Source organism: Bombus bifarius, unplaced genomic scaffold (genome assembly GCF_011952205.1).
Source record: "Bombus bifarius isolate JDL3187 unplaced genomic scaffold, Bbif_JDL3187 scf7180000009770, whole genome shotgun sequence".
Taxonomy (NCBI): Eukaryota; Metazoa; Arthropoda; class Insecta; order Hymenoptera; family Apidae; genus Bombus; species Bombus bifarius.
The window spans coordinates 589,734-616,132 of NW_022885326.1; the positions used below are offsets into that span (position 1 = coordinate 589,734).

Below are 26,399 nucleotides of genomic sequence, written 5' to 3' on the forward strand. Positions count from 1 at the left end.
TTTATCGAGAAACAAAGTAGCAAATAGAGGTCTATAAATTCACTGCATCTTCGTGTAATTCGTGTTACTGGATAATTTAGTAAAGCCATGTTAAATCTTATCTTATGAACCATAATCCTACACTTCGTTTCATTCTAAAATTATCTTACGTAGAAACGAGTGCATGCATCGGGTGGAAAATGTTAACTATATGCTGGAAACTCGACAGTTTTAATCTATTTTTATATTAATTACCTTTTTTATATTAAAATACAAAAGGAGAGAAAATTCCCTAAATTTTAGTAATCTAATATAAATCATTATAGTCACCTACAATACAACGATACTATTTAAGGATGAAGTAAAATGAATTCCAATTTCTCTATTGCACCATATATTCTACAAATTCAATAGTTCAACATATGAGCGCGCGAAGTACAATTTTCCGTCTCTATCAGCCACGCCACAAATCGCTGGCGGATCAACCAAACTTTCACTATTCACTAATCTTTCATAATACCTCCGCGGGCAGATCCCATTTAAAAAAAAGACCAATTCCAAGCCTGACGAACTTTATCACACATCGTATCATCAAGGTTGAAAGAACGGATTATACATGTGACAAAGCATCGTTACTTTCTCACATTTCCCTCGCCGTACTACCTGTTACATTTCCATCGAAGTTGAAAGTTGACCGCGTACAAACACACAGACAACTGTATATGTTGTTATATGATTGTTTATGTGCGTCACAATAGCTAGAGTTGGAACGTGAACACGTGCGCACGCGTCGACATGCAATGGATTATGCAGTCTGCACTTAGAAAGTTTCTCGTGGCCGACGATTTTCTACGCTGAGCGGTCGGACTATTCCGAATTATGGAAAGGAACTTACTGTCTTAGCTGAGTAACTGTTCTATGTATGTAGAAAGGGAAGCTTGATTTAATTAACCCTTTAGAACTCAGTGTGAGTCGGAAATTATATTAATATTTTCTATTATATTATTATTATATTATACATTATTCTATTAATATTTGTATATTTATACGCGTGTGTATGTATGTGTTTGTTTGTTTGTTTGTTTGTTTCAAACGGACGTGTTTTAATTAGAAAATTATGAATGATTAGGAGTGATTTTATTCCTCATTATTATCGTAATTACGTTTAATAGCATATTATGTGATTCAACTGATTTTTAAATGCTAATGTGCAATAGTAAAACAGATACAACTGATAAAACAGATGAAAATGAATTGCATAAAAAGTAGAATTGCTCAAATTGACTTGTGAGAGGCTCAATTTATAAAAATATTCTAAAGGAACTTTACTTCCATAAAAAATTGGTCGTAACAAGTTAGTTTTTTATACCTAGATATACGTAACTCTGTAATATATGTATCCATATGTCGGAGTTCGATTTGTAGTGAAATTGAAATCCGCAATTCTGTTCTTAATTTGAAGAAGATTGAATATTGTCACAAAGAGAGGGAGCGTTAGAAAATAATTTACTGGTTAAAGGACAGAACAGAAGAGACAGAATTACATGAGAAGAACAGGCACAGAGAACGCGGCTTGTAAAATCGTTGAGTATCATTGTATTGTTAATTTGTTATTATAAATTACTAATTGTGAAGTGTTAAGTGTCTCTGTTTCTTCGTCGCTGACCATTTTCTAATTTAAATAATATTTTTGGAAAACGAAATATATGAACATATAATACATAATATAATATACAATACCAGTAGAAAATGAACTAATCTTATTTCAGCGAAGCGAGCCAGGAGAAATTATTATTTTATGTCTTTCGTTTCTCTTTATGGATAGCCATAGTACATATTTTCGTTTGTTTTACTCGCGAATAAAGTGCGGTTTAGTGCTAATAAATCTTGAGTTAATGCATTGACGTTTAAAACTTTTACGACCGATCGCAAGGAACTATGTCTTTCATTTAGTAAAGGGTGCATGTTATTGGCATCGTATGTTTCCTTGTCGATAAAGCAGATACAAGTTGATGGAAAAGTATGATGTAGTTAACTGATAGTAAACTAAATATTATACATTGATTTTAGAGAAGAGTATAAAAAATGTCTGAAACACTATATCGCAAGAGAACCTATGAAAATTATTAATTATTTACAATGATAACCATATATGTATATTTATGTATATGTATATACAAGGAAATAATTATTCTAAATTTGTATTACAAAGAGTTTTAATTCCATTCTATCTTTTTTATAATCATTCCTTTCTATTAGTAGTTCTATGATATTTTTTCTATAATACGAAATTAAAAATGTACTTTGGAGCACTATAAATATAAAACGGCTTTGTAATTTTTATTTCAAGCAATAATTGCAATTTAAATTAGGACTTTCTCTACTTATATGCTCAGTAATGAGAGGATACAGTTCTTTATTTTCGTCTTTAAGTAAAAAAACACGATCGAAACCCAAGCAACTACAAATATGTCATTTTAACTACAAATATTAAAATTTAAATATGTTAAAATATATTATCAAGATCAATGTTCTGAACATTTTTTCTTCTATACATATAACTGCAACGTGGCAATAGTTTTCGAATTATAACGTAATTTATATTTAATACAATATGTATTATTTAACAATTCATTTTATAACCTTTTATTCTGTATATAATTTTTCATATGACTCATTTTTCACCGAATAGAAATCAAAATAAAGTACAACATTCTATACATCAATTGATTCATCGAGAATTATTTCAAGCGTTCCCAACTCTAGTCCAACCTACGATTCATTGATTTTTCTATTTTTTTTTTTTTTTTTTATACATACGACATTAAAAATGGTTATCTATATTATCAATGGTTTAGGTTAGACCATATAAAAATGCGGCTGCTTACTCCAGAATGAGATATAATCATAACCTAAATTTAATTGAAATTCTTTGCGACTATCTTAGTAATTAGGGCGTGGGTACGATTATGTATAGGAAAAGATTCTTCAGAATCTTGATCTTGACAATATTTTTCACGGTTATTGCAAACAATGAGGTCGCTCCTGTTCCGAATAATTACCATATTTATTTATGGACTTTTTCAAGATATTACAAACTCTAATTTGTAAAAATATTTAATATTATTTTAGATTACTTAAATAAAATATAATATTATTAAATAAGAGGCAGTCTAGTTTATGTTTCTGTTTGGATGTGTATATTGCCGAAGTTTGGGCGCTTCGAGAATATATGTAGTAAAAACGTAGAGAATAAGGAATATAAGAACATTTTAAGGTTAAGTTTAGGTTGCAGGTTTTAAGTCTAAATATTAAGTATAAAAAATGTTAAACTTAGAGAGGTAGACCATAAGTGTAAAGCAAAGAGAAATATAACGGGGAGTTAGTCTTAACCCGAGGGGGCAGAAAGTATATGAAAAAAGAAAAATAGTAATAAATAATAACATGTTATCGTTTTAACTGTACTTTAAAAAAAATACATTTATTCGCAAATAAAATTCCTCGGACAAGGAAGAAATCACTAAATGACCACCAACAGAAAAACGATAGTTCCCTGCGATAGTGAATCTCCCCTATCGCTCTCTTTGGGGCCCATTCACAGTAATTTCCCCTAATCAAACTAAAAGGACATTTTCGGTTAGACCCACGTAATACAATATGCAATCATACTATGATATAGATACGTAGTACCATTGTAATACCATAGCAAATACAGGGCCTAACCGGAATCCTAACGAAATTTCGCTCTTTACGCTTGGCGAATTAGAAATACACAATAAACTTTTTCAAATGAATCTGTGGAATGGAAAACGAAAAAGTCAATAAATTGCCTGTAATACTAAAAATAAAATGACAGTTCAATGAAAAATTATTCCTAAATCTCTGAAAGAATTCTTAATATTGAGAAAATAAAATAAGATTATGAGAGATAGAAAGAGAGAAGGAATAAAAAAACGTGAAGTGTACTAGCGTACTATTATCCGGTACGACGGCGATAAAACGGAGCCATAGAGAAAACGTTCGCCGCGCTCATTGTTCATTAAAAGTGGGGAAACGACGTCGTAAACGCGCCCACGAAACGTCCAGATGACCAGGTCGCTGTAATTTCCATTCGACCGTGTTAATACAATGATGCCGTCGTCGTCGTCCATGTCGTTTTTTTCTCCGCGACGAGGACGACGACGACGACGATGACAACGAAAGAAGAGGAAGAGAAATGAGGGTTTAACGCGCCCGATTTTGCACGCACAAATAGCGTCTGTATCTTGTAGGAGGACAGAAAGGAACTCGTAAACACCAAGCTGTAACTGTAAAACCCGTTTCTATCGTCTTTCACCTATCACCGAGACTTTTTATCTATCGAATCGGAAGTCTATACGTGAAGGGGTATCGATTAATATACATTATCTTTACAATAGCATAGGAAATGTGTGTATGTGTGTGTGTGTGTGTATAATGTAAAATATATAAAGCATTCCGAAATTTTATTGATACCACAGTAAAACACAATTATTATAATTATATTGGTAAAACCTGAAACCAATCTGAGGGCGTCATAGTAAATTTTATGGTAAATTTGAAAAACAGTGTTTGTAACAGTGTTGTCACTTTTTTGTACTTTTCAGTTTACGAAGTTAATCAAAGCTTCTGAACGGCTCATGTACAGTATATGTGCTTTTATATTATATATATACTGACTATCCAATACAACTGGGGCAAATTGTATTTTCCAAACGGCTAGAAATGGATGAAAATACTATAAGTCAAAATTGACTAGTACCCAATAATACATAATCTAGAAATAATTTAATGTATTTTTATGCATTAATGCACCGGAAAAATGCGACTGCTCTTTTTTTTATAGAACCCTAGTAGTTTTAATACTTTTAACTAGGCTAGCCGTTGCAGTCTTTTTAATTTCTACAAAATGTATTAAGTTGCTTGTGCTCCAAACTTGTACTAGTTCAAAAATTATTACAGTTAAAAGTTTAGAAATTGTTTCAGATAATCTGTAGACATCGTAAATATCGGGACGGTCCGCCATTATATATGTATAAGTACTTATGTATTATTATATCATACGTATGTACATATATATAATATTTATACGGATATTAATAGGAACAATGAATACTACTTGACGAATGAATATAAAGATGATTAACTCATTTTCTTTAGACGAATTTTTCTTGTTCTTCTAGGTCTGTATTAAAGTTTCACTTTGTAGAAATGCAATTGACGTAATTCCGGTTAATGTTAAAGTGGATTATGTGTACCATGCATACGGGTACCAATAAGGGAATATATATATACATTTTGGCAGTGTATTTGGCATGTGGATTTAACCACTTTATTTATTTAGATGATTTATTTTAGTTTTGTATTATAGATCGAGTGAAATGCAATTTTTGACGGTATTCAAACTTTTTAATGCATAAATAACTATAATGAAAATTTCCATTGTGACGTAAATATAACAACGTTTTAAAAAATTAGCAAATCACGAAATGATTAAAAGGGTAAATGACAAGTGATTGATGATTACACAACGACATATTGAAAATAAAAATTTACAGTTAGAATATAATTAATGACTTCAAGAACGGGTCAACAATTAAATTCATGAAAGTTTTAAGCATCTTGTACAATTTTCCTCTATAATATCTCGAATATCGATTTATCTCTATAACTGTTTCTTATTTGATACGTGTATAATACGTGAATCGTATATCTGAGACATACTTCAGTTTTAGTTAAAAAATTTCTGTATCGTAAAATATCAATTGTCAATCGTAGTATACATACACACTTACAATACATTCAAGAAATATACGAATAACTTTTAATAGCATATATAAATTCTAAATAATCATATGTATGTGTAATACTAAAAAGACAATATTGAAAGATTCTCAATTCCTCCAAAAATCCAAAGACTAGTACAGAGCAAAGCATAAGATGAAAGATAGGATGAAAAGTCTAGGGGCAAATTTGATCGCGAGCATCTTTCTCGACTTCTAACGAAGGATAGAAGGAAACTGGAAAGGGTGAAAGGAGGGTTGATAGTGATAGTGGCAGTGGCAATTTAATCTTTCTCCGGTGTCGACGCTTCTATATCGTTATGGAAGACGCGACGTGTCGCTGTTTATTACATTTTTCCTCACTTACTCGACCAACTAATGGACTACTAGAAATAGTACGAAGAGCATGAGGGTGGTTTCAACCATCTCTCATGCAACAACCAGTTATTATAAGCTTGTCGCTTTCGATTCCTATCGAGTTTCTACCACCATTCAACTTTTCGAAGGCCTTTTTTGTTCTTCCATTTCTTTCTTTCTTTCTCTTTTACTATTATATACCCACTCAACCTGTTTTTTTCGCAATTAATAGCACGATAATTAATCATTTTTAACCTGGAAATTAATTAAAGGCGTTTATTATGATTGCGTACGGAATTTATTATTATCAACCCCATTAAGGATTTCGAGGTTCCTTCAAGTATAAGTGAAATTCTTTCCTTCCTATGAGTGAAATGGTATATAACGTATTAGACTAGGACTATAAAAAATGCGATAAACGTGAAAAGTCATTAGATTTATAAAAATCTTTATAATTACTACGCTGTTTGAAACCATGGATTACAAAGAATTTATATATCCTATATTCTATTTATAATAAGGATTTTGTCAATAATTTATTTGGCTATACCTTATTCTATTAATAATAACAACATATACTGTTAATAATAAAATGTAACTTTTCTCTCAAACTCAAGTAGATATTAATAGATTTTCCATTCTATTTTTCTTTGGTTCCATACATGTTATAAATGGTTCAGATTGAAATTTTCGCAGACTTCGTTGAATTCCTATGTGGAAAGAGCTTTCTTAATGAGGTTTACGTCAAAAAATTGTAGACTTCAGTACATAATTTTCGATTCATTATTTCTTTGCAACTTTTATAAATGATTTTCCAAAATTATTCTAGTTGATTGAGTGTTACTTTGTTAGCTTTGTAATAATAGATCAATTATTATTGTTTCACATGAGAGTAGCAAAAGATGTATGATTTATCAACGAGATGTATGTACAATATTGTATGTATGTATGTATGTATGTATATTGCATGTGAAGTTTTTGAAGCTGCATGAAGAAATAAAACTTCTCACAATACAATTACATAATTGAATTTATGAGTATACATATGCTGCCATTGTAAAACTTCATTATCTAAACTCCTATAAGACATCACGACTACTTCTTGAAACAGTATAAAGTTGTGGTCAAAAGAAAGTTCAAAATTGAAACTTGCATGTGAGCATTAGTAACTCTGTACTAGGTATTATACTATCCTATCCGTGTGATTACTATTCATGTTAGTAACCATCATCTATTGTAGGAATATAAATATATCACGTCTATTCATTACTCTTGTAAAATATAATTCCGTTTCCCAAGATTATAATAAAATTATAATGAAATAATATCTTCTAAACTTTCTTTTGTTCATCATTGTACTTCTTTGAAATAAATAAAATAAAATAAAACACAATGAGAAATTAAAAAAATAAAATACACGTAATATATTAAAACATCTGTTATTTACTAAAACATATTACCGTCTATTATAACTAAAACAACTTTAAAACGAAATCCATCATTACTAGTGACTAGATTCACAGGAAACTTCTCGATCACCTTGGCGAATTTGTTGCTGGATGACCTCGTAAACGGAATTGCCAAGGTATCAACTTGTTCGAGAAATCCACCGGTACGACTTCCTATTGATCTTTCACCTTTCTAACTAACTACTCGTTCGCCGTCGATCCTCGCCGTCTCTGTATCAAACCGTTACGTTTAATCGGCGATGGATGACCACTGCATTGTATTGCAGAGCAATCCTATTATTTGAGATTTTTGCATAAATTCCACAAAGTATTAAATGTAAAGTATTAAGGCATAAAATGGAATTTTATAAATAAATGGTCAAAATTAAAGAATGTTACATAAATTTAGAATACTTAAAAGTCTGAATTAAAAAATTTGATAATACACATATTCTTGGTAAATTTATATACCAACGTTTTATTCTTCTCCAATGTTTTTAGTATTATTATTAGTACACTATCATAAATCAACAAAAACTTTCAATTTAAACAGTATTCAAAATAATTCGAATCTTTTTAATTATTAATCAAGTAAAAGGTAAAGCAAATACCCTAAACAGGAAATATCTTAGATGTAACTGATTAAAAATTACTACGTATGTGTAATATCACAAGATGCTACACGGAAAATTTTTATACAAAATAAAATTTACCTTCGTATGAAATGAAACAAAAATAAGATTCTGTTTAACCCGTTAACTGACCATTTCTCAATCAGAAATTCCCCTCGCTAATGTGTTAAAAATTAATGTAAAGTTTCAATTCTCGAAAATATTAATATTAATTATTTAACACACTTTCAGAACAAATATAACAATGTCTTTGAAAAATTAGAACTGTACAAAGACATTGTAGATGTTTTAAAGTCGTCTTGTATACATACATAGATAATTGTCTATGTCTTATGTTGCAAAACAGAGCATCTTGAGGAAGAGGTTTGCTTTGTTATTCTAGAAGAACTTTTGGAATTACATATTGTAAAAAACGCTTCATTAGAAAATAAGGGTAGATGCTAATATCTTAGTGTTCAGTGCATTTTTTTAAATCAAATAACCTAATCCAAATACATTGTTCATATTGAGTTAACGCGGTTTTACGAAACACCCTGTATAAATCGAGCAACAATCATCGCAAAAGATATTGCGATCGAAATTACGCAGAGGTCAGCCCCGCGAGAAATTTACCGTTGGAGGGAAACTTTTTTTCTAATCACCAGACTTTCTAGTCCATTAACTGTGTACGATCGAACCATCCATGCATCGCATCAAGTGACTACGAAACGATTTTCATTATCGATTGCGAAGCTCCTGGGAATATAAAATACGGATTACTCGTTTTTTTTTATTTATTTGATAAATACATTGCATTTGTTGAATCATGCAGCCTACGAATATTTTATCGATAGAATTTTTGTTATTTATTATTTATTTCAAAGTGACTACCTACAGTTACGAGCGCGAAAAACTTGAATTTCTTGACTATTTTATTATATATAGAGTTCTATTGTAATAAAGGTATTTTTAGTAGTGAATGAAACTACTTATAATTGATATCTTTTTTACCGATGATTTAATAATAATGTTTATAGGAAAAATGGAATAAGCAAGAATCTTTATTACTGTATTGAACTGAGAGTTTGAGTAATAATAATTCCAGTTGATGAAACAATATTTAAACAACACTTCTTGACAAAATTCGAAAGTTATATGTACAGTTACAAGCATACTAACAGAAAAGATCCTCTTATTTTCGCAATTCTCTGAAGAAAATTATTTATAAATGTACTAAAAGAGTTTATTAACACATTCGCTACCGCTGAAGTGATTCACGTCATTTAAAATTCTGTTCCTGGTTGCCGCTGACGTGAATTTATGTCATTTCAAATTCTGTTTCTGCTTACTGCGGACGTGAATTCACGGCATTTTGTAAACTTTTTTTCATAGCCGATAAGTTATAATACTTAATGATTTTGAGCATATTGTTTGCTTGAAAATGATTTTTCAGCCAATGGGAATTGAAATAATTTTATAATATAATTTCGCAATACAGTTAACATACTACGTAGTTGGTCAAAGAATACAAGTTAATTATTCATTTGTTGGGTTTAGTTTGTTACACAATATGTTGTATAGCTTTCAGTGTTCCGATACTTCAACGTCCGTTTTATTGAAATACAACGTTATATACATATAGACAGACAAACGGGAAATCTCATTTGTAGCTTCTTGACTATGGACCCAGAAGAATCGAAGAAGAAATATAAGAAAAGAGACAAATAATTTTCAGTTACCGCGGCTGAATAAGAGAAACGAGCTTTTTTCGACGGGAATTCGGCGGAAAGAATAAGTAGTTGTGGATATGATGTAACAAAACGATACTTCTAAATTAACTCCCATTTTAATGGCACAACTTGCGGCAATCAATTATAGACCTATGGAAAATGTGGGCAGCATTCAGCTGAGACTCTCGCGTGAAAGATACAATGAGAAATAAAACTTTTCATAATAAAATTAGTTGTTTTTCCTATATGTGTAAATTTGATCAAATTCTCACAATACAGCGTAATATGCAATATATAGCACGAGAAACTAAGATAAGTTATTTACTTCGTATCTTTTTTAAAATTATTTTTTAACATAAAAGAATCAAATTTCCTGATTGGTTTTATAGCCCCAAGCACAAACATGAATCATACATTAAAAAGAAAAAAATCAAATCATTATAATAAATATAAATAAAAATTCTCGGTATCTCTTAATATCTTATCACTGATTGCAAATTGTCAAATGTGTCTTTAGACAAATTGTATAGAAATATATGGAACATAAAGAGAGAAGCCCGTTAAAAATTATAAGTATTCTACTTTTAATGTATAGATTGTGTGTATTTCTGCACCTTTAAATTTCGCACAAATGCATAAAATCGCGCAATCTATCTATCACTACGATATTCTACAGTACTAAAACACTAAATTCATAATTCGTCCCCATAGATCTAAGTACCAACAAGCAAAACCACCATTCTATTTTCTAAAATCTTCTCATTCGAAGCGACGCACACGCGGCGATTACAAACAGCAATAACAGGAACTCGACTCAAATGATTGGAGAAGTCAGGCGTGTCCTCGAGATCTTCGAGATCGGAGATAAAAGGGTCGTTTCTTTGTGTCGAGGAGGCCCAAGGGCCATTTCTAACGCAACCCCGTGGAGAGAGATTCGATGATCGAGGAAAGGTTTCCACCTTATCCATCTACTACCTACTCGATTTCTATTACCTTACCAATGAACCAAGGAAAACGCAAGAGCCCTCGGGACAGAGGAAGAGCGCTAGACGCTATGACACGCTCCTCCTACCGAAAACAATAATCTTGGCTGCATAATATTTACAGTGGCTCATGAAAGTATTTGAAGTGTTCATACTTACATCAAACATTTTGTTTGTATAAAACATTCTGAAATTTTATTAATGCTATATTTAAACTTTAGTGTCATGATTCTAATTTGTAAAATTTGAAACCAATGCGAAAATGTATACAGGATGTCTCAGTAATCGTGAGCATTTGACAAAAGGACAATTCTAGGTGAAAAAACAAGTCGGCATATGGAATAAAGCATTTTTATATAATGTTTCGCTTTTGACCAAATGAAATTTACAAATTGATCAAATACTCCTGTACGAGAACAGTTCTTAACTGAACACGTTCAAATTCTACTATCTTGGAAACATTTGCTACTTGTTTTCTGATTGTTTATTCGCATCTAGTGAGTAATTAGTTAAGTTCGCATATACTAATCGAATTTTTAAATTTGATTCAGAACAGAACGCCGTATGAAAAAATGTTACTCTATACAGGGTGTTCGGCTACTATCTCAACATAATTTAAGGGGTAATTCTTGAAGCCGAAATAAGACGAAAATCAAGAATAAAAGAATTGCGTTTTCAGCTTTGTGTTTTAGTTATTGACAATTAAAAATTGTCGGTCAAAATATCCCTACATGGTAGCAAACCTTACACGGACGTATTTTCGATTTATTTTTTCACTTAGAATTAACTCTTTGCCAATTGGATCGCGGTTATGGAGAGAGCCTATATGTATATTAAGCGGGCATTCTGATCGATAATAAATCGTATCGTAAATTCTTTCTGGCTGAGAGAGAGGGCCTGCCTAGAAGGGATACGATTATAACGAGTGCATGTTTTATTTGCTCGACGCGGATCGGTCCTTTCCGTTGTGGAAGCATATCATTTCCGAGGAAAATTATTCTTTCCGACGTACGCGATGACCGGCATTGTCAACGGAGATTCTTATTCATTACGGAAGCTTAAATAACGCCAGTTGAACTTATAATTTACTGAAAATACGAGTAAAATCTTTTTCATCTAAAAAAAAATAAACTGTCAATTACAACAGAGTTAAACAATAGTTTTAAGCATTTCAGCGTATTAATAAGATATTTACAATATTGTATTTTATGTATTAGTATAATAAAAGTGCATGATTTTTTGTAAAAATATGAACCAATTTGCTAAGGAATATGATAAACCTAAGAAACCGTGAGGAAATAACTAAAACTTTCGAAAATCATTATTTGGAAATTTTCAATTGTAAGGAATTTGTACATTTGATAGTATAACGAAAACCGCCGATTATGAACCTACGAGTATAATATAATATAATTTAGTTTCTTCCTCGTCTGAATCCATCGCATTTCTGTATCATGGTTTCCTTGATATTTATATTATTACGCTGCAACATATAAAATGTCCGATTTCATTATATCTATTATCGAAAGTTTTCTTTTCCTCGACAAATATTTTCATCTTTGTAAGTCATTGTATGTTTCACTCCAAAACAACGAACATCGTTATTAAGGTTTCCTTTATTTATTTAATATGCTGATTTAATAAATGATGTTAATTTTGAAAAAAATTGTGTAGTCAACGAATATGTATAAATACATATACGTGTCTTTTATGCAAAAGTAGATATTAATATTAATTTACATAATGTATCGTGCAAAATATAGTGATATTGAACAGGTTATGATAAAAACATAAATACAGAGTAATGAATAAAATTTGTTCAAATTTTGTTCAAAAAGTTGTTTTCTAGAAAATTGATTTTAATATGTACATAATATATAATATGCAATATTGTAGCGTAATCGTACGTGAAAACAAAATTGTAATCGATTATTTCTTTAACGCTTTATGCAGTCAAACATCGATGAATCGAATCGCTATCTTAGTTCGGAAACCTCTGTAAGACTATTCTACTCCGCTGAGTAAAGCTCTACAAATCGAAATGAACAATTACTTTGCTTCAAATTATTTTGCACATTTTTATGTACGCTATTTTATCTGTATAACTGGAATTTGGAATGAAGCTCAATCTCTGCGAGTCAAAGTGTAGTTCTATGAGTTCCTTTACAACTTGAAATTATACTACGTGTTTCTCACACGCAACCTACAGTGTCTACGAAAGGTATTGACACAACATTGTATTTATTACAGCATTTACGTACCAACTAATTGGATCAAAGTAAATTAAATTTTGTATCAAATTTTAAATTAATTTAATTTAATACAATTTTCAAACATTATCAAAAATTTGGTACCATGAAATGTAAAACCTGATAGAAAGACGCTTCATTTGAAAATAAGGCTATATATAAATATTTTTTGTAACTACTCTATATGACGAAAATTGTCATTCATTTTTCTAAATAAATAATCGTCTTTTAAAAGCTGAAATTGACTATCTTCCAGCGTCTATAATTCAAAAAATTAACCCTTGTACGAATCCTCTCTAAGCCGTTTTCGACTGTTAAACCTCTCTCACTAAAAAAATTCGATATGACACGACCTCCGCAACACAAAGATTTTATGTTTTTCATTGAAATTCGAGTTACTAAGGTTCGACTGTATTTTTGCAATGCATCGACGGGGACTGCTTTATGTAATGGTAACAAAACAGAGTCGAGCCCGCACCGCAAACTTGGGTCGGGTGAAAACTGATTAGCATCCTTCGTTACAGTACATCGCACGCTGAAATTGGGCTATTTTATTACGGATATTGCGTTCCTGGGAAACGAAATAAGTCCACGGCTTTTGAATTGCAAATTGAAACCGATCCCTCGATGTTCGGGTTTAAGTATTATGAATACATTATCCCGGGGGGAAATTTAAAAATTGTTATAATGAACGATGTAATCGCGGAAACTCGTTCGCAGTTTCTGTGTTACGGAATAATTAAAACGCTTCGAATACTTTGAATATATTGCCAACATTTTTCATATCCCTCGTATGCTCGATGAAAGCAAATATTCTTGAATATTTTAGAAAACTGTGGAAAATTTATTACGTTCAATAAAAATTTCTAAATTATTTATTCCTGTTAAATAAGATTGGACTTTTGTTAAGAATATTGGAATATATCTAAGTAAGTATATTCTTTGACAGGCTTATAATTACACTTTTACTTTTGCATTTATTATATTAAATACGTATAATAAAATTCAATTTTAATGTGAAATCGAAGTACTGCGAATATTTGTCGATATATATCTATTACATATTTCTATTGTAGATTTCAAAGGAAATTTTGTAAACGTAAATTATATAAATTACGATATGGAATATTTATGAATTCGGAGGACATGAAATTTCAAAGAAGTTTTCTATCTTTTTCAATTTTAAATACTTTTCCATAATTCATTATTCCAAGGATCAATATTCCAAAGTCATCTTCATTATAAAAAGTACAATATTAAATATTCAAATATCTTCTAAGAATTTTTAGTTTCTACACGACTTAATAAATTTCCAGATTCATAAAATAGAAAATTGAACATCCATTGTAGTAAACTAAGTAACGTGACTTATAATTTAAATGAATTTACCATTTATTATTGACACATTTAAAGATCATATTTTAATAATTTCATTTGTTTTTCTCAGGAACGATATAGCCTTTATCAGAAATAGCTCTGCCTCTGGCTTTGTTATAAATTATTATTTGGACAAAAAATTCTCAAAAATCGAGTGAGTAATCAGTGAGTAAATCAGTGAGTATAGCTACCACTGCTGTGCAATATTCTCTTTTTAAATGTAAATAGGCGACAAATTCGACGAAAATAAAAACGCAACAGTTACATCAACAGAATGGTTGAAGTAAGCGTCAGAACGCACAGTATGCGTTATTAGTAGCGACTACGAATTCTTAAACATTCATTTTATATACTGGAACCGATTTTAATCTCACAGTTAATTAACAGAAAGAAGAATCAGGATCTCTCTATAAAAATCAATTCAATTCGTCACGTATTTTGGGTTATATGTATGACACTGCCTTTAACTAAACGCAAACTAAACATCACGAAACTGTGGAAAAAGTCTCTTCGACTTTTTCGTGTTCTTCACACGATAACTCACACTTTCCATTTTTTCTTACAGAAGGTTGCCGATTAATTTCATATTATCAAAATTGTCTTTCTATTTTATTTTGAGGCTATATATTCGCGTGTATTTTTCACTCTCTTCGTAATTTTAAAAATATTGCTAAAAATATAGCGTTCAATAATCCTGTTGCATAATAATTAACTAATTAATAGTAATATTATTAGTAAATTGCAAAGATACAAATCGTAGGTTTCCCTTTTTACAATCTTATAACTTTTTATTTTATTATCAAACCTATTACTGCCATGCAAATGATTTTACTAATACTAATAGTGTTTAACTTATTGCTTGTAACATTTTATAATATTATTTGTGCAGATTTAATCTATCAATATAGAAGCAATCTATCCAAGAGCTACAACAAACATCCTCAAACCTCCCAAACTAAGAGCACATACACTCATATATCACAGTACTATCTCGAAAGCACGACACAAATCGTACTATCCGAAAGAACTTCAAAGAGACTGAAGAAGAGAGAACTTCATCATATACTGGGTGACCGGTTCCTACGATAGAATTGCTCGATTGTGGCGTGGCTAATATGCAGACAAACTGCACTGGGGGTGCAGCGTTTCTTCACAAAGAGAAAAGTAGATGACGAATAGGATAAAAAAGGATGAAGAGGGACAAGAGATGATTCGAACGTGAGGGGAATTCTATCATTCTGTGTGCGTGTATACAGGGTGTCTCGATAAGTATGGCACAATCATACAACAATCGGCAAGGATGTGATTCTACATAAAAAAATAAATCGAAAATATAGAATAAAATGTTCTCATAAGATACTTCGTTTCCGATAAAATCGGATTTAAAGATTTGTTCGGTATATGTGAAATTAGCTAATCACTGACTAGTGATTAGTGACTGAATACAAATAAACAATTAGCAGGAGGTTAGGCTACGTGCGAAGACAAGTAAAAAATGTGAAATAAAATTTTTCTGTTTATAGTCTTTTCTCCAAGAAAATAGGGTTTGAAGATGTTCGATTAAAAGTTGACCTGGTACATGCATACTTTGTCAATTTTGAAATTTCATTTCTTTGGAAGCGAAACAGCGCATGAAAAAGCTTTATTCCATATTTTCGACTTATTCTCACATGTAGAATAACCTCTTGTCGATCATGCGGTCATGTCTAGTCCGGAGTTAACCAAGTCCAGGTATACTTAACAAATTTATAAGTTCGATTTTCTTGAAACCGGAGCGTCGAATGAACATATTTCGTTTTATACTTTCGACATGTTTTTTCACGTAGAATCACCCTGTATATGTACATACACATGTACGCGTATAAGGGACTAGTAGAAGTAGAGAGGGGAGGAAAAGGAACATCGGCCAGGTGGTAAAGCCACCCCATGATTTTCTGACCCGTGAAACTTCCCGGGGGAGTGCTCGACCCCGTACTAGTTCTCAATCACGCGATTGAAATGCACACGTTTCTCCGCATTCAACCGGCAGATACGGGACTACACGTGTACACACCGATAAATTCTCTCGTGCTATCTGTTGTACGAAGCATGTATGTACTCTATCGGCCGTCTTATTACCGGATATCGAGTATCGATTACTGGCAGAAACATTCTCTCTCGTTTCGTAATAACAATCGTGACGTCGTGTGCTCCATAACGAGGCATAATAGCGAAGTACATAAGCGAAAAGTAGCTCTTAGTGATCTAAAAAAAAAAAGGAATTCGTAATTTGAAAAAATAATGGGTGCACTAGGTAGTAGATTGTGTTTATGTGAATTCATATCTTTATGAATATGTAGTTTACTTTGGATATTTCACATATCTTTGCATATTATATGAGCTGCGTCTATTTTTACGTCTTTAAATCTCTCATATATGCATAAAAATCATACATGTGTTTTATACATTTATTATTGTGCTTTTTATTGTAATTACGATTTTTTTGTGCAATTCAATTTTTCAATGATTTCGGGCAATTTAAGTGGTAATATAACTTTAAAATTAAACATTTCAAAATTTCATTATTATTTCTCCCACATTTTCCAGGTTAAATTTCCACCATTGATATTTATTACAATGAATATAAAGTGAAATAATTAATTTTTTACTTTGTCTTATGTTTTTAACATACCAAAATTTACTACTATCTACAAGAATTTTTAATTATTTCAACTATTTAAAGGCCAAAGTTGCTAAAAGATTTCAAATTTCAGAAAAATGAAATTATACAATTTATATAGATAATACGTAATACCATTTCAATTATCATTTCAATTCGATTTATATTCATGTATCATCCATGGTATCATTCACAAAAACTAAAATTCACGTACCAATTTCACAAATTTATACAAATACAATTTATATATGCACATAAAAAAAATCGTGCAGAACCTAACTCCAACCTAATGCCAACTTAAATTTAATATCAGTAATTCGGGTTAAAATATCGAAGAAATCACAGCGAAGTAGCATGCATCGTGACACTGCTTATCAGACAATTGCTTATCAATCACAAGGATCATCAATCGGGAAGCACTTTCGCTTTTAATAACTCTATCTATCTTTCAACAATCAACGTTATCAGCCTACCGCTATATTTATATCTTTCATCCTGCTTTTTCATTATTTCCTTTCTATCTTTTTTTTTTTTGGAATATCAAGTTTAAATTGAACTTTCATACGCGCAGTCAGCGCGATTCGCCGGCAGATTTCAATCGTGCAACGGATCGTTGAAACAACCACGTTCACGATTGCAATATTACGGAAATATAATATTACGGGCAAATGAGCATGATACAAATCAACGCGTCGTGTACGATTTTCATCGATGAAATTTTCATGGTCGAACGAATGAGGGAGCGCGAAACGCGCTGACGTTTAATTTACTGCTTTCAATTTTACATTATTAATGACGAATGGAGAACAAAAAAAAAAAAAAGAGAAAAATAAAAAAAATTTGTCGAACAAACCTGGAAACTGAAAATACAACGGCGATGCAGAGACTGGCAGTTTGGTTTTATAAACGAACGATCTAGATACGATCAACACATGTACGTGACATTTATTTAAAAAACTAACGTCACGCGAAATTATCTCTCTCGGACGAAAACGTGTTCGTTGAATAAACAAATTGCTCGAGAACTGCCACTTGACTTGTCATTTTTTGGAATTGCTCGAATGGAATTCCGATTTCTATTACTTCGATGTTGCAAATAATGCATAACAAATAACGGAATACTGTATGTTACATATTTATTTATTTAGACTGCGATGTTTATACACATTCATATTTTAATGAGCACAATTTAAAAAAGGGAATCAACGCAGAATTTTATTTTATATAGGAAATATAACGAGTACTTTCCTTTAGTTATTTTATAGGTGTATTTTGTGTTCTGACGCCTTAGCATTCCCCATAAATGCATAAAAATCCATAGTCTAATTATACTATTGTATTTTATATGGTTGTCTATTCATATATGTATTTTTCATATACTTATTTATAGATATACTTTATGCTTATATTATTAGATATATTTTTCTTAACAATACACATTGTCGATTTATTTATTTATCTATGAATTTATACATACTTATATCTCTGATGTTATCATTATTAGTATGCAGATTCATATTTTATGAAAATTTAATTATGAAAATTTAGTTTAATTTTGAAATTTTCATAAAAAAGTATGATCTGAAAAATGAAACTAAAAGAAATAGAAATTAAAGTAGAACATAATCATGGCAGTCGTATCACATTTTAGTGCTAATGGAATTTCAAACTTTTTATGTAACACGCACAAGGTAAACGTTTTCTGTCGCAAGCGCGAAACAAATAAAATTTTCTAAGTCACTGTATGTCAGAAAACCATTAATTTTGCAGCTATTTAAATTTCACTACTTATTTGAAAATAGTTTCTTGCAGATATTATAAATAAATCAATTGAAACATAATATGTCGTAAATGTAAAGAAATTTCAATCGTCGTTAATTATGAATACTAAAACATAAAAATTCTGTATTAATTATTATTACATATTTCATACTATTGTAGCCACATCGGTATTATTGAAGGTAATATTGCTATTAGTATAAACAAATAAAGCATCATACACAATGGAACTTCTACTGTCTAAACTTCCGCTATCGGAATACATACTCTGCTAGTCGAACATTCTATTATCCGAACTCCCCGACACCATAATCTGTTTGATACTGAAACAGAGGCATTACTCACAGTTTTGCTTCTAGTGTTGTGCATGTACAGGGTGTGCCAAATCTAAACGATCAAACTGCGAGGGCTTAATCTACAGGTAAGAGGGTAAAAAAATGTTATATAAAATTTGTCAATAAACGCTCTGTTGCAGAGTTATAAATAAGTATTGCACGCATGAAATGGGTAACGATGTAGTTATTGAAACTCAGCAAAATCCTCTTTGTAAAACCTTGTAGTGTAATTAATTCCATTGTTTATTGAGGTAAAACTTGAATCCAAGCACAAGAGCAACAATTACTAGGTAATCATATTTTTTATATTACTATATTTTATAACTATTAACAATATGTAATTGTTACCACATGATAAGAAAAAAGCATGTAACTAGGCTGACAATAATACAGTGAAGTTTCGTGTGCTGTGATAGAAAATGCGTCGCTATCTATTTTGTGTATACAATATTCGTTTATAACTCCGTTATTTACGAACTTTATATAACATTTTTTTCTTCTTTTTGCTTGTAGATTAAGTCCTCGCTGTTTGGTCATTTAAGTTTGGTATACTATATATATGTCGGAGATGAAGGGACATCGGAGCCTTCCCTTTGGAACTTCGAGAAAATCCCTTAACACCGTAATCTAGATTCTATCATGGGCGTAATCAAACAATTGTTGTCATTCGATCCGATTGTATATGTTCGAGATTTGTGATAATGAGCTTGGGCTCGAGGCGACAACCAGTCGCCGAACGTAGCCGCGGTCGCGGGAAGAACGCTTTGTCTAACAAAGGTATGGAGTAATTCTATAGCTCTCCTTAAAAGAAATATTTGTAGCGGCACGCGACAGTAAACATTACAACGCTTTCTGTCCGGTGGCTCGCCACACGGCGACCTTCTCTTTTCCCCATTCTTCAGGTATGATGGTTACCAGATGCTGACGCATCTCCACAGTGCATGTTTAGCTTGACCTTATCAACGGCCTATAACAGTTATAACTATTAAGATTTAGTTATCCAAAGTCCTTCGAACAGACAAACAGTCCTTGTCCCAACTACGGGAAGATAGGGGAGATCTATTTTTTCAACGAACGACGCTTCCCGCTAGCAACCTTCCCTCAAGGACGGCTAACATCCTTTTCTAACCACCAACATGGAAATTGACCAATTAACAGCAACGTCAATTTCCCTCACTTTCCGGGCGAAGGCTTTCCTCGACGAATCCGATGATCTCGTGTCCTTAGACACACCCCATCATACTTTCCCTCTGCAGCATCATCGCGACGGAAAGTCATTCTCTCGTGAGGTCGTATTAGCGAGTTACTTAGCGTCTTTACGCTCGGTGGATATTCCACGTTTTAACAAAGAGTTAGTTTAGTTATACTTCCACCGTAGCCAAGCAAGTCGAGTACGATTTGGGCTTTGGAAGAAAGCACATCCTGTTATCCCGTTGACCGCGGGTTCGTTATTAAACCTAGGATCATTGTCATTAGCTTCTCGAGTATCTAATTACCACGGTTACTTGTCAAGTTCTGTAATAATCGTATTTGCACTAGTCAATGTCTTCTTTATTGCGTAACGACAATGTGTAATCCAAATGAAGATTCGTTTCACGCCCCTAACTCTAATCATAATGTTAACCCGACATATATATATATATACACAATTCAGTATGAACCTAACAGACCTGTGTGATAGGACGATAAAAATTTAACTCGGGACATGACATGCATAATGCGACATACAAAGTGAAGGCGAAATTCCATTATATGCAAGTTGATGAGCAGAGTATCAGCATTTGACTACGTATTCACTTTAAAAAATAATTGAACAAATTCGTTGAATCTCAATAGCTTGGAAAAAGGATAAACAAAAACACGTGGAAAAGAAGGAAATGGTAATGTTTGAACGAATCTCAAGCTCGTGACATATAAAGAAACGCGAGCCTTCGAATGTTTAGGATCTTATGGCACAAGAAAGAAAAAAAGAACTTGAAAGTATCGTAAATAATTCCTCTTTACTAAGCAGCAGACTTGGCTGTACTGCGACTGCAACAATATATAGCTAAATTAACAGCTTCAAAACTAAAACTGAGTGGCGGGATATTTTTGCATATAACTCGAAAATTAATTGTATGTATAGGAAAGATTTATTCAAAATGTTGAACTTTTCAACATATTTCGACAAGTTTCTACGGTTTTCGCACGAAACCACTAGTGTCATTACATTTCTCTATTGAAGCTTTAATAAGTGACAAGTCCTCGTGAGGATCAATCACCTTGCATATAATTGTAATGTATATAACCATTTTGTGAACTTCCTTATGCTTTCTGCATAGGAAGGAGTTGATTTCAATTGACAGAAATGTCTTTGCAATTTCCTTCAATTCATACAACGTAGCTGACCGAAAACAGAACTAGAACTAAATAAACTAGCTAGAACTCGATCTGCACTAATTTCTAAATTCAGACGCGGGGCCAAATGTTTTGTAAATACAGAAATCAACTTTTATAGACTGATTTTGTCATAAATTGTGTATGAAAAGACGATATTATTTTTTCTCTGTCCCAATAAAAGCGGTATTAATAGCTTCTGAAGTGATATTGAAATAACTAGAATAAAATATAATTGTATGTACATATTGGGTTGGAAGATATGGTTCATAGTGTTTTTAAGAGAGATTCAAAGATAATACATAGATTTATAAAAGAACGTATGTCTCGTGTGGCATAAGTTATTTTCAATTAGCGTTGCAATTTGGTCATCTTCAATGATTATAGCCTGGCAAAACGTTGATCAAAATTTCCACTTCTGAACCGAAATCACTTTGGAACGATACGCTTACCTGTAGTACCATTTCTATAAACGATACATTATCTTTTTTTGTTATTTGTACAGCGTTTCATTCTCAAATGTTGGCGTTTCAAAAGCTGCTATTGAAGAACACTAGGAATTTTTATTCCAACCCAATCATTATCCCGCATCCTGAATATTTTACGTGACGCTGTAATTTTATCGTTAATCGTCATTTTAATCGTATAATTTTAAGTAAGTTGCGATTCTCATTACATGATATTCCTTTAAATTTTACGTATTCAAAGGTTATGTAGCATTATAAATGAAAATTTAAGAATCGTAAGTTTTTGTAACAAATTGTAATTCTTATTACATAATATTTCCCTAAATTTTATTCCAAAAATTTATTACAAATAAAACTACAAAAATCGTAGATTCGAAATGTAAATTTTTCAAATAAACAGCATATTATTGCATGCTATTCTATTATATTTCTTTATATTTTGTTGTCCAAAAATTGTCACTTTGTTATCTCAAAATCAATCAGAAGGTCTTTCAAATTTGTACACCGGCAGATACAATTTACATGACAAAGACTTAATCACAGTTAGTTCATGTATCGTTCATGGTCTACGAAAACAACGAAGATTAATTAGACAAACGAACGTCGGTTCTTGCACAAACCATCGTACGTGCAGTCGCTATTTAAATCTCAAAGACAACAATTTAAATTAGTTTTGAATCGGTGGTGGGCCGGTTACGCCGGTTACACCGGTTTAAGCGCAGAAAATCTCCGATGGCGTGACGTTCGACCTTTTGCAAATCGATCTAGGAACGACGACCTTTTGTGTAGGTTTTATTAGGGTCACTAGATGGTCGAACAGACCGTCCTTTGCCACACACATGCGGATCACCGAGTTAATGTCTCAGACCCGTTTCTGAATTAATGAACACTCGACAGAAACACGCGCCAGTTAAACCGTTCCAGAATTTCCGTGTAACATTGAACTTTCGATCAACTTTCGTTTTTGTTTTAAGAAAAATAATTGAGATATCCTTAACACATTTCAATTTGTGACTTTCTCGATTAATTCAACTCTTTATATATATAACATCAAAAAACTTGGAGCTATATCAAAGTGTATTTAATTTTAATGAGGTACATATTGTGTTTCTAAGTGAATGGTTTGAATTTATAAATATAATTTGTCAATTCCACAAGGAAATACCAATTCATTGAATTAAATTATTTCAGAATATTGGTACATTGTTGAACTTTCGATCGATTTTAATTTCTGTTTTGTGAAAAACAAAGTGAAATATTCTTGGTATTCGTCTAATTAACAAAGTAGAAATGAAACTTAACGTGCAGGGACGGTCGTATCTTTACATTTTCCATAAGTTTCCATAAAAATATCCAATCTAATAAAAATTCACATATGTATAAACTTAACTGAACAAATGAAATTTCTAAATAGGAATTTCTTACATCTTCTGAATATTACAATAAGTAATAACTACAGTCTAGGGCACGAACGTCTGAAGTTTAGTAATAATATCTCAAATTGTTAGTGAAAATAACGAAAATAAAATCGATATGCATGATGAAAAAAATCCCTAACTGTTCCAATTCTTCGACAAAGAAAATTAAAGGATATTAATAAAATACTCTACAAGACATTTCCTGGGCAGGACTTTTCAATTCGAGATATTCGATAAGCAGAACAGAGAGGAATTGTGTAATTAACAGGGGTGGAAAATGAAATTCGACGTTCAGAAGAAGAATCGCCGCCATTCGTGGCGCGAGTGGCACGGCGCGGCGCGAAAAAAGCAAAGGGATAACTGCCGAGGAAGACGTTAAGGGGGAAAAAGAGAAAGACACAGCGTACACCTTCGAAGGTAATTTTAGTTACTTGACAATTTGGCACCGTCTACGCCAAATAGAAAGTCACGCGCGTACCGGCTCCTCTTGGAGAGAGAAAAAGATAGACGCACACAGTTCTTACAAGAGCAAAAGAAACCGAGAGGGCAGAGAGAAGAGAGGAGAGTGTACAAATAGAGAAATAGAATGGCACAAACGGTAGAAAGGGAAAGAACAGAAGAGAGAAGTCGCCGAGTAGAGGGCTGTGGTACGCGTGATAATCTATTTGCTCCTTCCGTACTGCAACGGGACAAGAAGTCCTATTTATATCGCGAAGAAGCCTCGGTTTAATGAGTCTAGCTGCTGTCACGAGTCTACTAAGATACGGTCGTTCCTCTATTAAACAAAAGAACGTCGAATTTACGATAAAATAGGAAAAGAATCGAAGAATACACACGGCGATATAATATCACAATCGTTAAAGACATCTCAAAATTTAATTATCGTTACAACGTTTCGAGGTTAAGTATTACTAGTGCAAACATTGTTGTTATTCTTATTACTGACATTTATTACAATAAATAATTGATTTCCTATCCTGTAGTTTATTTCTAATGTATCAAAATTGATTAATGCACAAATTGTGAATTATTTCAGCTATTTAAACGCTCCCATTCAGTACGGATCACACAAAAATAATAAAAATAATAGTCTAATATAAAAGTAATATTAAAATAACTTGTTTAAATTTTGTGCACTGTACATGTCAAACAATACGCAAACGTTATTTAAGAAAAAACATAAGCAACCTAATACTCGTGTATTATTGATATAAAAATAATAAGAGGAATGATCTAAAGCAACTTTCCATATTGTATCAATAATATCAAATTAATTTTTTCAGCTCTTGTGCACTGTAGATGTTAAACTATGAACAAATTTTCTTTAGCAAGACGAAGAACTTTCGCTATGGAATAAAATTAAGATTAAATAAACTGCATTCTAAATAAGATTTTTGCTTTAATCCTACCACTATAGCGATCGTTTGTGAAAGTATATATGAACAACTGTAGAACACAAAATATCTTGTTAGCCACTCACAGTACGTTAGAAATAGTAAATATGATCATCACGTGTAATACTATACATATGTATGTATATATATATGTCTGATTAATCGCAAGTCAATCCTCTGATAGAGAGTACAGCAATGTTGACAGTAGACACGCAGATATAACGTAAGTTGAAAATCGTAATGGAAACCAAAAAAGGATGGTTTCTCTTGGAAAGCTAAGTAATGAAAAGAACGTGTGAGATGACATTTTCTTGTAGGAAGGTTCGTTTCTGAAGAAAGTGATATTGAAAATCTGTACATATATGGATTCGTAGAAATATGCATTGATAATCTTACGTCTAACAGATGCTTAAAGCACAATGACGATTAATAATAAAGCATAACTTTTGAAGTCACGACTTGTTCTTTCAAACATCAGAAGAAAGTAAGAAAGATGAGAATATTACAGTGGCTCATGATTATAATCTGTCTTTTTTCTCTATATCGACGTTTCCCTAGTTAATAAGATAATATCGATTTATTCAAATTAAGTCTGAATTGAACAATATTAGGCTTCACGTTTAAATAAATTATTAATAAGTAAAAAGCGTTTTTTTTAATTACTATACTACTTACTTTAATACTAATAATTATATAGGGTAATCATATTTATTGAGCACTTGAACACATTTTTTGCAAATATACTGAATTTTGTTTGTGCATTTTCCGCATACGATCTTTTTGCAATATATACAACAATTATTGCTTCTATTTTTTTTGCGGTGGCCCACTTGGCAACTTTTTCGCACTTCTGATGTCGAAAGTGACAGAAATGAAGCGTCTGATCTTTGGCAAAATATGAACTCCTTCCTGGATATTTTCGATCTGGTGCACTCTTTACACAATATCCACGCGTTTATTGCTGCCAAATCTAAAATATTGAAAAAAAAGTTGAAGGGGCCATCGAAAACTCCCTGCTTTGACACTATATTTGCGTGCCATCTGGTCAACGACGTTCACACCAAACTTTGTTTTATTATAAACAGCAATGGTTTCTGGAACACGTTTATAATTGTCTTCTATTTGTATACCTGTATATTTGGTGCTTAGAAGGAGGACTTTTACGTTAGGTTTACTTTTATACACAGTAAGCGCGCTGTTTTCTGATTTATATAAATTCGAGGAAAACAAAGTCATCTTGTCCTTTTTCCCCTTGAGCATCGAGTTTCATCTTTCTCCATATAAGGAAAACCATTCAAAATATATTTTGTTTGGACGTCAACTCCAAACCAAAACTTAATGTCAAATTTATGAGGCTTATTCGGCATATATTGCGTAAACCTGCATTGGGCTTTCATTGAAAATAATTGTTCATCTATTGAAATATTTTCATATGG

At 31.9% G+C, this 26,399-nt stretch overlaps 1 protein-coding gene across 7 annotated transcripts in view; it reads right to left on the reverse strand.

Annotated features, from left to right (window-relative positions):
- Window positions 1-26,399, reverse strand: part of LOC117215669 (protein scalloped) — a 338,791-nt gene that overhangs the window by 304,829 nt on the left and 7,563 nt on the right. Inside the window, exon 1 of one of the 7 annotated variants that reach the window (XM_033462051.1) lies at window positions 19,241-19,259. The exons of the other annotated variants lie outside the window; for them this stretch is intronic. The gene's annotated coding sequence lies outside the window, so the exon portion shown is untranslated. Of the gene's footprint in view, window positions 1-19,240; window positions 19,260-26,399 lie in introns of those variants that run through there. 7 annotated transcript variants of the gene reach the window in all.